This window comes from Quercus lobata, chromosome 12 (genome assembly GCF_001633185.2).
Source record: "Quercus lobata isolate SW786 chromosome 12, ValleyOak3.0 Primary Assembly, whole genome shotgun sequence".
NCBI lineage: Eukaryota > Viridiplantae > Streptophyta > Magnoliopsida > Fagales > Fagaceae > Quercus > Quercus lobata.
The window spans coordinates 2890412-2903726 of NC_044915.1; the positions used below are offsets into that span (position 1 = coordinate 2890412).

The 13315-nt window shown below is 33.0% G+C and overlaps 1 long non-coding RNA gene across 5 annotated transcripts; it reads right to left on the bottom strand.

Moving 5' to 3' along the window:
• Positions 1-7140: 7140 nt before the first annotated feature.
• On the bottom strand, positions 7141-11795 carry LOC115972542. Of its 5 annotated transcripts, XR_004087492.1 has the most exons (7): positions 11656-11795; positions 9901-10062; positions 9792-9835; positions 9527-9640; positions 8568-8660; positions 7513-7587; positions 7141-7282 (listed from the first exon to the last, which is right to left on the bottom strand). It is a non-coding gene; the product is annotated as an uncharacterized LOC115972542 (long non-coding RNA). The 5 variants fall into 5 exon arrangements; XR_004087494.1 differs by lacking the exon at positions 9527-9640 and having other exon boundaries at positions 10005-10062; XR_004087490.1 differs by lacking the exon at positions 9527-9640.
• Between the last annotated feature and the right edge of the window lie 1520 nt (positions 11796-13315).

Sequence of the window (13315 nt, forward strand, 5' to 3'; positions counted from 1 at the left end):
CCAGGAATTCAACATCCTTTCCAAAAGATCTTTATCCATTGTTTTAGCGGCTATTTTTGTATACACATGTGATATTCTTAAAACTTCTTTCTTTTTTGTTCACATGTGATTTGAAGAGAGAAACCATTACTTCTATGTGTGTTCTTTCAGAGTGTTGATGACTTAAGAGACATTTTGGAGTAGAGGCTCTAATCTAGATTATTCTTGGTCTATGCATGTTTGGAAAAGCCGATTTGATTGGATGGGCTATGCACACACACACTCCAAAAGTGAAGCTAGTGAAAACTCTTTAATATGATGAATAGTATCCCAACTCAAAATTGAAAGTTCAGTTGTATGATATAATGATAAAGTAGACTAACATTTGCTGCAGGAATTTTCAGGAAACCTTTGACTTTTGTGGGTAAAGTCACTGTAAACCCTCACGAGAGTAAACTCGTCCACTAGGGTGACCTAGGGGTTCAAAGACTTGCTGCACATGGGAAGTGCAGTCGTGTAGCCTACAAAAGTGGCTTGTATTTTAGTTTTAATTTTTCACATTTAGTAGACATGGGTGCTTTGTGGATTGCTAGGGACTAGCAAGATTTAAGTTGGGGGTGTGCTATGAAGACTGGTTCTGTGTTTTCTATCTTTGGTGTGGGAGCAATGGCCTGTAGTTGCCATCGTTCAGGAAGGTTTATATCTTTCCATTGTATCTGTTGGGGTACACGAAGTTTACTATTTGGGGTTGAGGCTTGAAGAAGGAGAGTATGTCCTTTAGGGGATGGTTCTACCATGGATTGAGGGTCAAGGGTGGTTTTCATAAGTTTATAATAAATCCTATAAATAATAGCTAAAGGTTCTGAGTCTTCTTTCATATAATAACCATTTGTTTTTACATTCAAAGTTAAAGCATCCATAATATTTCTGTCAGATAGACTTAAAGCAAAATTAGGATAACAATTAAAATATACTGGTCCATTATGTAAACTTGTTTCCATCATTCCTAAAAGTGAGTCATTAAATCTTAAATGTTTGTCATCTCTTAAGCAAAGTAAAACACTTGTATTTAAAGCTTCTCTTGTTAATGGTTTTACAACTACCTAGACCAAACCAACATGTAAAAAGACATATTTTTCTCTATGTTGGTTAATTGAGTCTATTGAAAATAACTGAATTGTTTCATATTCATCAAATAAAGGGTAAGTTCTTTCAACAGTTTTTATTGTGTAGTATGTCAAGAAGGATAATTTAGAAAATGAAGTCTGTCGGTAGATTTTATCAGTTTTTTTCTGTTGGTATATTCCATTTATTCCATTCTAACAAATTCCTATCTATATCTTTCATGCTATAGTCCTCAGAATTAACTATTCTATCATTATCCATGTTCTTATCAGTGTGTGCATGACCAAAGTGTGACCTAGCAACAAATGATGAGCGACTAAACATATTCATTCTATTTCCAAGCAATTAATTTATAATTATTGGCGGAACTATTACTAATCACTAATATCCTTGCAAGCCGGTTTTTAATTGTGAGTTCTAACCAATGTTATGAATTCCGGAACGGACGAAATTTTTCGTACCGGTATGCAAATCGGAACAGGAATAGTCTTTGTTCCACCTCGGGTCAAATTTCGGCCAATTTTGGCTAGTTTCGAGCATTCCGGTCAATTCTGGGAAATTTCGGCCGAAATGTAATTTTCGTTCGGAATGAGTTTTTCCTTTTTTTTTTTTTTTTTTTTTTCTTTTTTCCCTTCTTCAACCTAAGGATATTTTTCACCATTACATGCAAAAACATTTTGAGTTCCACAGATTCTATTCTGCATCACAGTATCAAATACAACCCAAAAATCCACAACAATGAAGTGATGAACATACACAGAGAGAGAGAGAGAGAGAGAGAGAGAGAGAGAGGGGTAAGAACCCGAAGGTGAGCTTGGATCATTCTTTGAGCCTGAGGTAGATCACTCATGAAACTTCAACCTTCACATATTTGCAATTTTGCAGCACAGAGAGTGGGAGAAAAAGTCTTGCGGCTAGGACTGGAGTGCTGTGAGTTAAAAGTGAAAAACTCAAACTCAGTAAAGAGTTTGAACACTAGACTTGGGTAAAGGAGCTGGGTTTAGGTGAGGTAGGTGGAATCTCTTAAATGGGTAAGCAAGCAAATGATGCCATGTTTTCTTTCTTTTCTAGCAAATAGTGCCACATATCCTAAGGCTAAAAGTCTAACATGTGCTGACAATTAAAAATAGTACTACACTACTACTTGTTTGGAAGAAAAAAAAACACATTGTTCTAAAAAATGCACCCAATTAATAGTATATAAATAGTATTTAAGAATAATCACCTCATTATTAGCTTATTTGTGGTTACTTTGGTAATTAATTAATAACTTATTATTATCTTTTGAAAAATTTATTGAAAGATATATTGGTAGGAACTCTCACGCCCCATACGGGGGTAAAGGGTGGCTCTCCGCTTACTGGCAAGCCTTGAATCTGCACTGGGCTTGTGACTTTGATAGGTACCAAGGGTACCCCTGTTACGAAGAGATGTAAGACCCTGAGTGTCTGCCCTAAGGTGTTGCTCTATAACTTACCCCCTTTTGGTATCAGAGCCAACTACTCCTCTTTGAGGCTCCGGTTGTGGTAGGAACTCTCACGCCCCATAGGGGGGTAAAGGGTGGCTCTCCGCCTATCGGCAAGCCTTGAATCCGCACTGGGCTTGTGACTTTGATAGGTACTAGGGGTACCCTTGTTACGAAGAGATGCAAGACCCTGAGTGTCTGCCCTGGGGCGTTGCTCTGTAACTTCCCCCCTTTTGATATATATATATATATATATATATATATGAAAATCCGAAAAACCCTAAAACGGTACGCCGAAATCGGCCGGTACCGAAATATTCCATTCCACTGGACAAACCGAAACGGGCTCCGAAACGGTATTAATAACAATGGTTCTAACCATGGGTTCCTAATATTTGGTATCATAGCCAACCACCACGTTTTGTGGTTGGGGCTTCTACCCATTTGGCAACAGTGTTTGAGTATTGTTATTCAGTTTTCAATATTATGAAAATATGTGTTTGAATGTTATAAAAATACATTTCAAAAGTGTCCCAAATTGTGGCACCCTAAATGATTGTTGCCCACAACCTACTAGTTGTGAGATTTGAGTGGCATCTCAACACCATTACTTTTCTTGCCTGCAATACAAATCAAAAATAAAAATGATGAAAGTTATTAATATTTTATTTATAAAAAGAATAATTCCAACACATTTCCATTGCCCCGACCGTTTAGAAAATTCTCATTGCATATTTCATTAGTTTCAAAAAAGTCCAACATTTTCCTATTACAAATTTACAAAAACAATTTACAAGAAATACTCATCCTTACCATGAGTTGGAATTTCTTGACATATAGAAGATACTTATCCTACTTGTGGTGAATCCACGTTCCACTGTTCCAGTTCCACTACACTTCTCTGACCTAAAACGTTGAATGAATAAATAGCAACACGTGAACACAATAACAATAAGCATTCAAATGAGTGAATTATTAATGTCTTGCAACAAATAACGTGTTTTTCATTCAATATTATTAGCCATATAACTATTATTTTTTCTAAAAATGTCTATTATTGATAATAGAATTGATAAGATTTCTAGCAATAAACATGATTAATTATGGAACTATTATTGTGTAGATATACCTATTATTACTTCTTCTTTTTTTGAGTGAAATATACTTATTATTATTGATTGGATAAAGTTTAGTTCCAAAATTAATTGTAACCTTAAACTACAATATATACTTAGTCATGTATGCTTTTTCATTCTAACCATGAATGGAAAATTCCTCTTTTAGACAGAATGGAAGGCAAGTTGCGGCAGAATGCACAAGTGGGATGAATTTAATAAGGAAAAACCCGTAGTTGTGGGCAATAGGGGTGTAAAGCTTAAACAATAGAATTGACCTGCATCTTGCGCAGTGGCGGAGCCAACTTTTTTTCTAAGCGGAGCCAAGCTTTTTTTTTTTTTTGAGAAATAGAGGGAACCAAGCAAAATATATATAATAAAAAAAAATTAAATTCAAAGAATAAGCACAAATGTTATTTTCTTACATATAACAAAGTAAATATATAAGATACTAAAAATTAAAAGATTTTAAACTTCTTCTAAAAAAAATTTAACTCCTAAGGCCCTAACCATATGAAATCAATATATTAGCAACAACAACAACAAAAAAAAACCATAAATCAACATTTATTATTTCTTGTTTCTAAAGAAAAAAACATTTATTGTTTCTTCTAAAAGGAAATAAAAAAATGTCCATGTCTCTAATTTTTTTTAAATGAAAATTTTTTATTAAAAATATGTACTAATATATTTCTAGGATATGTTATTATGGTATAAAAGTAATTAGAAGAAAGAGACAATGCATTAATAATAGATAAACTTTCATATTTTCATAAAATACATTAAATACACTTTGAATTAATGAGTTATTTATGGTACAAGAGCAGTTAGAGGAAACAAATATGATAAATTAGTTATCTAAATAAATATGTTACATGCTTTTAATAAAAATCTAGGGGGGCATTATTTAAATTTATATCTAAATTACATTTTTTTTACCGAAAATATAAGAGGGAGGAGAGATTTTGAAAAGTCAGGGGGGCCACAGCTCCCCTCCCGCCACCCCTAATCTTGCGATAGAATAATGCTACAATCACAAACAATTTTATAACATTTTTATAAATTGTTGATATGGCCAATTTCTTATTAGTTGTCACCAGTAGGGCTGTCCACGGGTCGGTGCGGGTCGGGTTTGTGCCCAACCCGGAACCGACCCGACGGAATCGGATTTTGGAAAAACTCATCCGCCGCCGACCGCCGGAGTAAACGGGTCGGGCGGATCAGACTTCAACAGGTGCGCGGACGAGTCGGTCGAAGTCAAAGATCTGAGAAAACAGCAAAAAAACGGCGAGGAAACTGCGAGAAAATGTGAGAAAAACCCAGATCCGGTGAAATCTCATCGGAATCTATGAGATTTCACCAGATCCGGTTGTAATCTCACCAGATTCGATGAGATTTCGCTAGATTCGCTCAAAATTTCGTTAGATCTACGTGAAATAGCGCCTGAATCTGGGTTTTTTGGCCGAGATCTGGGTTTTTCCTCACCGAAATCTGGGTTTTTCTCGACGGAATCTGGAATTTTCTTGCTGGAATCTGGGTTTTTCGCCGGAATCTGGGTTTTTTTTGCCGGATTATGGGTTTTTCGCCGGTCGGTTCGGGTTTTTCGGGTTTTTGGGGAGAGAAATCGAAACCGACTCGCCAGAGTCGGTTTCTGGTGGAGAAAATCCGCCGCCGACCGCCGGAGTAGGTCGGGTCGGTCGATTTCGGATTGATTTCGGTTGGTTGTCCGGGTGGGTCGGGTCACTGGATATGTTTGGACAGCCCTAGTCACCAGTCACCATTAATCACTTTTTCATTTACCAATAACTGCTCACCATATCAGCCGTTTGTAAAAAATTTCGTAAAAAAGTTTATATCTCTAACATTTCTCTAATTCCTATGGAGCTTATGTGATTCCCTGCAAACACAATACCCAAAAGTCTGAGGCAGAATACCACATTCTTGGAATTTCCCTAACTTCCTACCAAACCTCTCCTCCTTCGGGTTCTGATTGTAATGGGTCGGGCTCCTTTACAGGCTTGGGCTGCTGATTAGGTCACTTAACCCTAAGTATTGACTTTGGAATGATGAATAGTCATGTTTTGTGGCTCTTTGTGCTACACTTTGGGGCCATTGGGTACCCTGTTGGATTTGTTCCTAATTTGTCATATATTGAGCCCAATTGTTTTTGTTTTGCAGTATGACTTGGGCTAGTTTCCTCAGGCTTGGGCCATCGTAGGCATTTCTTGGGGCCTAATTGCGACAAGTTTAGAGCTGCTGACCCTTTATGCGGAGGACCTCATGCTTTTGTGAAATTGGAGCCTTGTTGGCTGGTGTTTTGGTTTGGGCTTTGTCCCGTTCAAGGGCCCATGAACCCTGGGCTTTCTTTGGTTGGGTTCATTGTAACCCATAAAATATAGGGATGGAAAAACAACTGATTTAAAAAGAAAAATTTGCGTGAACAAGAGTGTAAACTGCCATTTAAATGCAGCTGGTAAAACTAAACAATTAACCTCTGCTTCTATTATTATCAAATATAAATATAAATATATAATATTTCAAGATAATAACTCAATAAATCACTATGGCTTGTTAGTCTTGAAATTTATCAAATCTATGTAATTTAGAGTGAAATTATTCATTACTTTTTCCCTACAAAATTCATTAATTTTTGTCTACTTTTTTCATTTTTTTTAAGTTCTGATTATCTATCTTTTTTCCAAAAATAAAAAACCTATCAAATTTTAATATAAGGGATAATTATTATTTATTAGAAAACATCTTATCATAATCTAGTAATCTTCAATAATGCAATCTAATTTTTATGGATTTATCATTAAAATAAACTTTTACTAGTCTCATCATACACGTTTTGCACGTGCGATGGGGTTCTTTTTTTTTTTTTTTTTTAGTTTAATGTAATTTTTTCAATTTAAATTTATCTACCATTAGTTAGGTTACACATGAAAAGATTTTTAAGAAACTAAAATTTATGATTTGAAATGGAGTAAACTGCTAGGTTTAATATGTGCTAGTTTTTAGGAAAAAAAAGTATTAAAAGTGCGTGAAATATATAAAATAGAGAGTGTGCTAATTTTTAGGAAAAAAAGTTTCTCTAGTAGTTTTTTTTTTTTTTTTTTTGTTGAATTACAATTTTAACCCTATTTTTTTATTTTTTAAATATAAAGATTATCTAATTAGATTAGAGGTATTTTTGACATTTTTTGAAACCATAACTAATTTTCTGAATCCTTTTAATATAATAATAACTAGTTGCTAACTCGTGCGATGCACGAGATTGTTTTAAATCAAATGTTAACATATTCATGTTTAAACATTTCTCAAATTTCAATTATTGAAAGCTAAATTGGCTCTAATATAAGATGAAACATGTACTATTATGAAGTAATATTAAAAATGAGATAAATGCAAATATTATAAAGTAATATATTACAATAATCATAATGTGCTCTTACATTTGGTTTAATAAGTATTACAAAAAAACCAATAAATAGAATAAATATACAATTGTGCTTACATCTTCAAGTTTTATCCAATACTTTTCAAGAATGTATTTCCTCCCTTTCTTAAGCTCTTCTCTTTTCTCAACTTCTTCAAGCTACTTGATTTTTCGCCAAATTAGTATCAAGTATAACACCAAATTATACCAATTCATCAAAGATTTAAAATGTAAAACCAAACACTCACAATGTCAATAAATTTCATAATAACCCCACCCCAAATTTATTCTACAATTTGACATCCAATTCTCTTTTAATAGCATCCAATGATTCATTGTATATTAATAATTGATGGAAATTTTTAAATAATAATAATTTATATAAATACCTGTAAGCTCCTTCAACAAAATCACCAAGCAAGTCCAATTGCTTCCACTACCAGTACTAAAGAGAGCCTATAAAACTGTAGAGAAACACATAAAAGAACTTAATAGAATTTATAAGCCAACAAATAACCCAAAAAAAAAAAAAATACAAAAAATAACTCTATCTCTACCTTTCAACAGCAAATATCATAAAAGGATTGAAGAAAAAAGAATTAAAAGTAAACTACAATAGTAGGTAGTCAGTTGAATGAATTAAACCCTTAAAAAAAGGTATGTACGCAACATGTATTCCTCCTCCTCCTCCTCATTCATAAATGGATTTCTTTTATGTCCTCGTCCAATTAATTACATGACCCAGCCAACAGCAAGAATTATTTCTAATAGTACTGAATAGACAATCACTTTTAAGTGAATGCATTAACACCATTCACAATTTTACATGAAATTTATATCAACACTTGTAAGCTCCTTCAGCAAAACCTGACATTTATCAAAATTCATCATCTACCACTATAAATTGATGTAAGAAGGTCACTTCTAAAAATAAATGATTTCTAAACATCATAACATAATGAAAATGATAAATGTAAGAGTCTATAGAATAACACATAAGAATGTAATGAAAATAATAGTGTGAATCGTGAATCAAATTTTAAAGTAAATTTACATATAGTTTATCATATTTGTGGTTTTCTTACGAAGTCTTAGTGATACCCATTGAGAAGCTTCAAATAGGGCAAAAAAATAATAATAAATAAATAAATAAATAAATAAAACCTTTTACAAACCTTTTCTTTTAAAGATATATAGATAATAAGTCATACAGTATCAATTGATTTGTGGTAAATTATGATAAAATAAGCCTCAAGGCCCCAATATTTATAATTCACTTAAGTCAAAAAGTAAATTCCCAAAGTCATAATCTATTTATTCTAAAGACAACTACACAAAAATACATGTAAACACTAACAGTTCTATATAAACAAAATTAAAACTTAAAGAAATAAAAATTGAAAGAAGAAGATGACGAGTAAGAAATATTAGAAGAAATTCTTACCCCAAAATTCTCAGCCGCAAGTTCATGTTGTCTTTCCCACCATGCCTCTTGCTTTTGCACATCCTTTACAAAACTCACTCTAACTTGAAACACCTAAGCAATCCCAACCAAAATGAAAATATCACCCATTGAAAAGCTATAAAACAGTCAAACTTTACACATATAAATAGAGAAAAAAGACAAACTTTACACACATACACATATACATGGAGAAAGACAGAGACCTTGCAAGTAGTGTAGATATTAATGGCTTGGACTGAAAATTGAAAGGGGCTGTACAAAGGTCTAAAATAGGTGGACAACCTAGGTCCTTTGGTTGGGATATTGAACAGTATTACCGCTACAGTGGGAAGAATCAGCAAAAAAAAAATCAAGGCTCAAGGTATAAAACTCATCATATTCTAATAATTACGAAAATCCTTGTGGTAAACCAAACAAATATCATGTTGTATTGGCATGAAAAAAAAAAACAATAAATAATCCAAACGAAAATAGAGGATTTTCATAAAATAAACATAAAAAAATTTCCAAGCTATTTTTTTTTATTTTGACTTCACTCAGACAATTGTCAAGCACATCGGGTGATGCTACGATAGGGTTGGCCTATCTTCAAAAATCTTTTGTCTCAATGAGTCTTATGAAAAGGTCTAAAATTTTGAAGAAAGGACATCATGCAATTCAACTTGATCCAAAATCTACCAACTAAAAAGGGCAATTGATGATATAAACTATACATTATTTTTAAATAACAAATCACAACACAAATAGGAACATAAAAATTCAATGCGACCAATAATTTTGAAATATCTAAACCCTCTACATCTAAACCCATCAATCTATGAATTCAATTATAATTCACCCATGATCCAATTCTACGCATCATGTATGAAAATAATAATAATAGCAAAGTAATGTAAATCGAGAACCAATAACCAAAAATTAAAGAAAGAATCTTCTACCTCTAGAGGAAGAAGCCCAAGTTTGAAAACCCACTAAAGTGTTCGACTTCTACCACAATAAGATGTAAAGCAGAAGAAACCATAGCCCTAAAGTAAATAAACTCAAAGACCCATCTGCAGAATTTAAAAATCATCATTCTAAAAATCTTTCTATATTAAATTTTCTCACTTTAAATATAGACTTGCAACACTTGCAATAATTCTAAAATTGAAAATCCATCATCAAATTGAAGTTGAAACTGCCCATGAATCATATAATTTGTACCTTGAATGTTTAATCATGAACCTGGCTTTCTGCCCTCCTTGTACCTGAAATGTACTTGCATTTAACCATCAACATATATATATATATATATATATATTATATAATATACCTCTTGTGTCTCTTATAAAAGAATCCCATATTAATTAACAACAGTAGATTAAGCTGATCAACTCTTTCTCAATTAGTTGGGCCAAGAGGTGGATAGACTTAGACCTTACATTCATCGCTGCATCTGCAACCGTTGAAGCATCCCGGCCATTTCAAGTAGTAGCTTTTAAGGAATTAGAAAAAAGTAACTTGTAAATACATATTAAACAATCAAAAAACCGAAGGAGAAGATTATGTGAACTACTACAAGGAAAAGATTCTAGAAGAATCCTTGTTTTTTCTTTCTTGGCTAAACCCATATAGAACTTTGTGCAAAACAACTTACTGGCCTAATTATAAGTTTGGAAGGAGAACCATAAAATTATTAGGCTGTGAAACTACTGAACTAAATAAATTTTCTAATACTTGAACCTATAGAACAGCAAAATGAGATAACCTTACAACAAAATTGGCAAAGCAGAAACCATAATCAGTAATCACTACTCATGCATCAGCATTCATGCGCAACCCTCATCACTTATTGGCATATAGAATTAACTGAAGCAGGTGAAAACAACACAAAATTTTCATAAGGATGAAACTCTTTCCAATCTTTTAGAAAGGTTAGAGGGAAAGGGTGAACAAATCAATCTACCCCCAACCAACTTAATCTCTCAAGGAAATTTTACCAAACAGCCCAATATAAAATGATTATTTTAGTACAAAATAGACTTAAAATAATTTGAATATGATAGTTTGTGTAGGAAGTCCATATCATTATATTGCTTTTAAATTTTCAATTGGCTTTTTCAGTTGATTACAAAAAATTGGACCATAAATATGATATTGTTAACATAAATGTGATGCAGCAATTATACAAATAGTTTAGATCAAGTCAAAAGTTGCCTCATTGATTGCTACACCAACCATTCAAAGTTGTCAATTCCATTCTGGTGATTGTTTTAATTTTTCCTACATGTCTATATTAAGTGTGGTATGAGAATTTTTTGCAAAGCACCAATAGGTCAGTTTACCCAATTCCAAATCCTGGCCAACTGCTTTTTTATAGTCATCATCAAGAAAACAAAGAACTTTTTGTTTTTCATATCATAATTGATAATACCAAGGTTTTATTGAAATCACACAAAAAAAATGTCAGAAAGTTTCATAAGACACCACAAAAACCTCAAAATTGCCAAATTTCACAACTTGGTAAATAGATTGTAAGCGCAAGATGTAGAAAGCAAACATAATCAACATAACACCATTTAGAACAAATCAATTAATCATCGACACAACCAATTTAACCAATCCTAATCCACCCAATTGTAGAAATCATAAATAAAAATATCAAAAAACTTAGAAATAAAAAACAGGGCATCTAAGGGTGGCGTTGTAGAAAGGCTTGGAGATGTGGAGCACTAAACTTCTAAACTTCTAAAACCAAAAAAAAAATCATTTGTCAATTGGAACTCAATTGTCTGATGTCAACTGTACCCAAAATCAACCTCAATTCAAGACGTCAATATACAAATTTTACATACAAACCACACATAATCAAAGCCATACTTCTAACAACAAAATATACCAAAGAAGAAAATGTTATAGAAAATTAATTTATATCTATGAAAAGAAACATATATATCCAAGCATAAAAGTAGATTTAAAACAGCAACAAAATATTTGTTGTAACTATTAAAAACCTGCTCCATATTTGTAAAGAAAAGAAAAAAAAAAAAGACATAATTCAGTATGAACAATGTAATGAATAACTAACCTCAACGTACTCCACACCAATTTCGTAAGATTATCAACGTACTCCACACCAATTTCGTTAAGATTATCAGGAAGCAAGCTGATAACTCCACCTCACTCAGTTTCCACAAAACAAATTCAAACCTATAGCTCAGTTTCCACACAAAAACAATTCAAATTGACCAATAGCTCAGTTTCCACACAAAAGCATATATTCAAATTGATTATCTAAGTGTGTGCACAAAAACTACAATTCCACTAAACAAATTCAAACCCATAGACATATAACTAAAATTAAAAAAAAAAGTTAAGAAATCCACACTAAAAATAGGCTAGGGTTATCACAGAGGCAAACAAATACCATACCTTTAACTCTGATTCGAATGGAGGAAAAGAATGAAGAGAAAGGCAATAGCAATAATCCTAGAAATTGAACAGCCGTGAAAAAAAAAAGCATTGTGAAAGGTTTATATTTATAGTTATAGAGTCCTAATATTTATAGAGTTTGGATTCAAAAAAAAAAATATATATATATATATATATATTATATAGGTTTATAAGATAATACCTTTGCGCTGGTCTCGACGGGCTGGGTCGATTGTATTGCCGACCGACATAGTTTTTGGGCCATAGGCTGGATTAGATTGCGATGCTGTCATCGGTGGTCTGATGAAGAGATTGATGGTCTGAAGAAGGTAGATGATCGATGGTCGATGGTGGGGATGCGATGGGAAAGGCAGAGGATTAGGAAAGCCAGAGCATCGTGAAAGGGAATGGGAAAGGACGTTGCGATGCCATCGTCGGTGGTTTGATGAAGAGATCGATGGTCTGAAGAAGGAAGATGATCGATGGTCGATGGTGGGAAAGGTAGAGAATTTGGGAAAAGGAGAGCATTGTCAAAACCATCGTGTAAGGGAATGCGAAATGACTTTTTTTTTTGTTTTATTATTATTATTTTAATTTTTTAATACTGTGCTTTTTGGTTTTTTATTTTTTATTTTTTATTTTTCTTCTCTCCCTCTCACTCTCTCTAAAATTATTTTTCTGTCCACAACTTTGAAATATTTCTTTGGTGGTCCAAGGCCAATTTACTCCAACCCACAAATCTCCACAACTTCCATTACCGAATGGCTTAACTAATTGAAGAGAATACAAGAGAAAGATAACAAAGAGCAATACTACAAGAGAAGGATTAGTGTAGAAAAGAGCACTACTACAAGAGAGAGATAACAAAGGATTTGATTGTGGGGAAAAGAAAAAGAAAAATAGAGGCAAGAAGAGATAGTTACAGAAGATACGGTGAGAAAGAGATGGAATTTTTCGTACCGGTACCTTGACATCGTCCCGCCCTTCTTCTTCTTCTTCTTCTTCTTTTTTTTTTTTTTTTTTTTTTTTTTTTTTCTCTTCATGTTGCTTTACAGCCTTTACCCAGATGTGTAGCTCAAAATTGCCAAATTTCACAACTTGGTAAATAGATTGTAAGCGCAAGATCCAGAAAGCAAACATAATCAACATAACACCATTTAGAACAAATCAATTAATCATCGACACAACCAATTTAACCAATCCTAATCCACCCAATTGTAGAAATCATAAATAAAAATATCAATAAACTTAGAAATAAAAAACAGGGCATCTAAGGGTGGCATTGTAGAAAGGCTTGGAGATGTGGAGCACTAAAC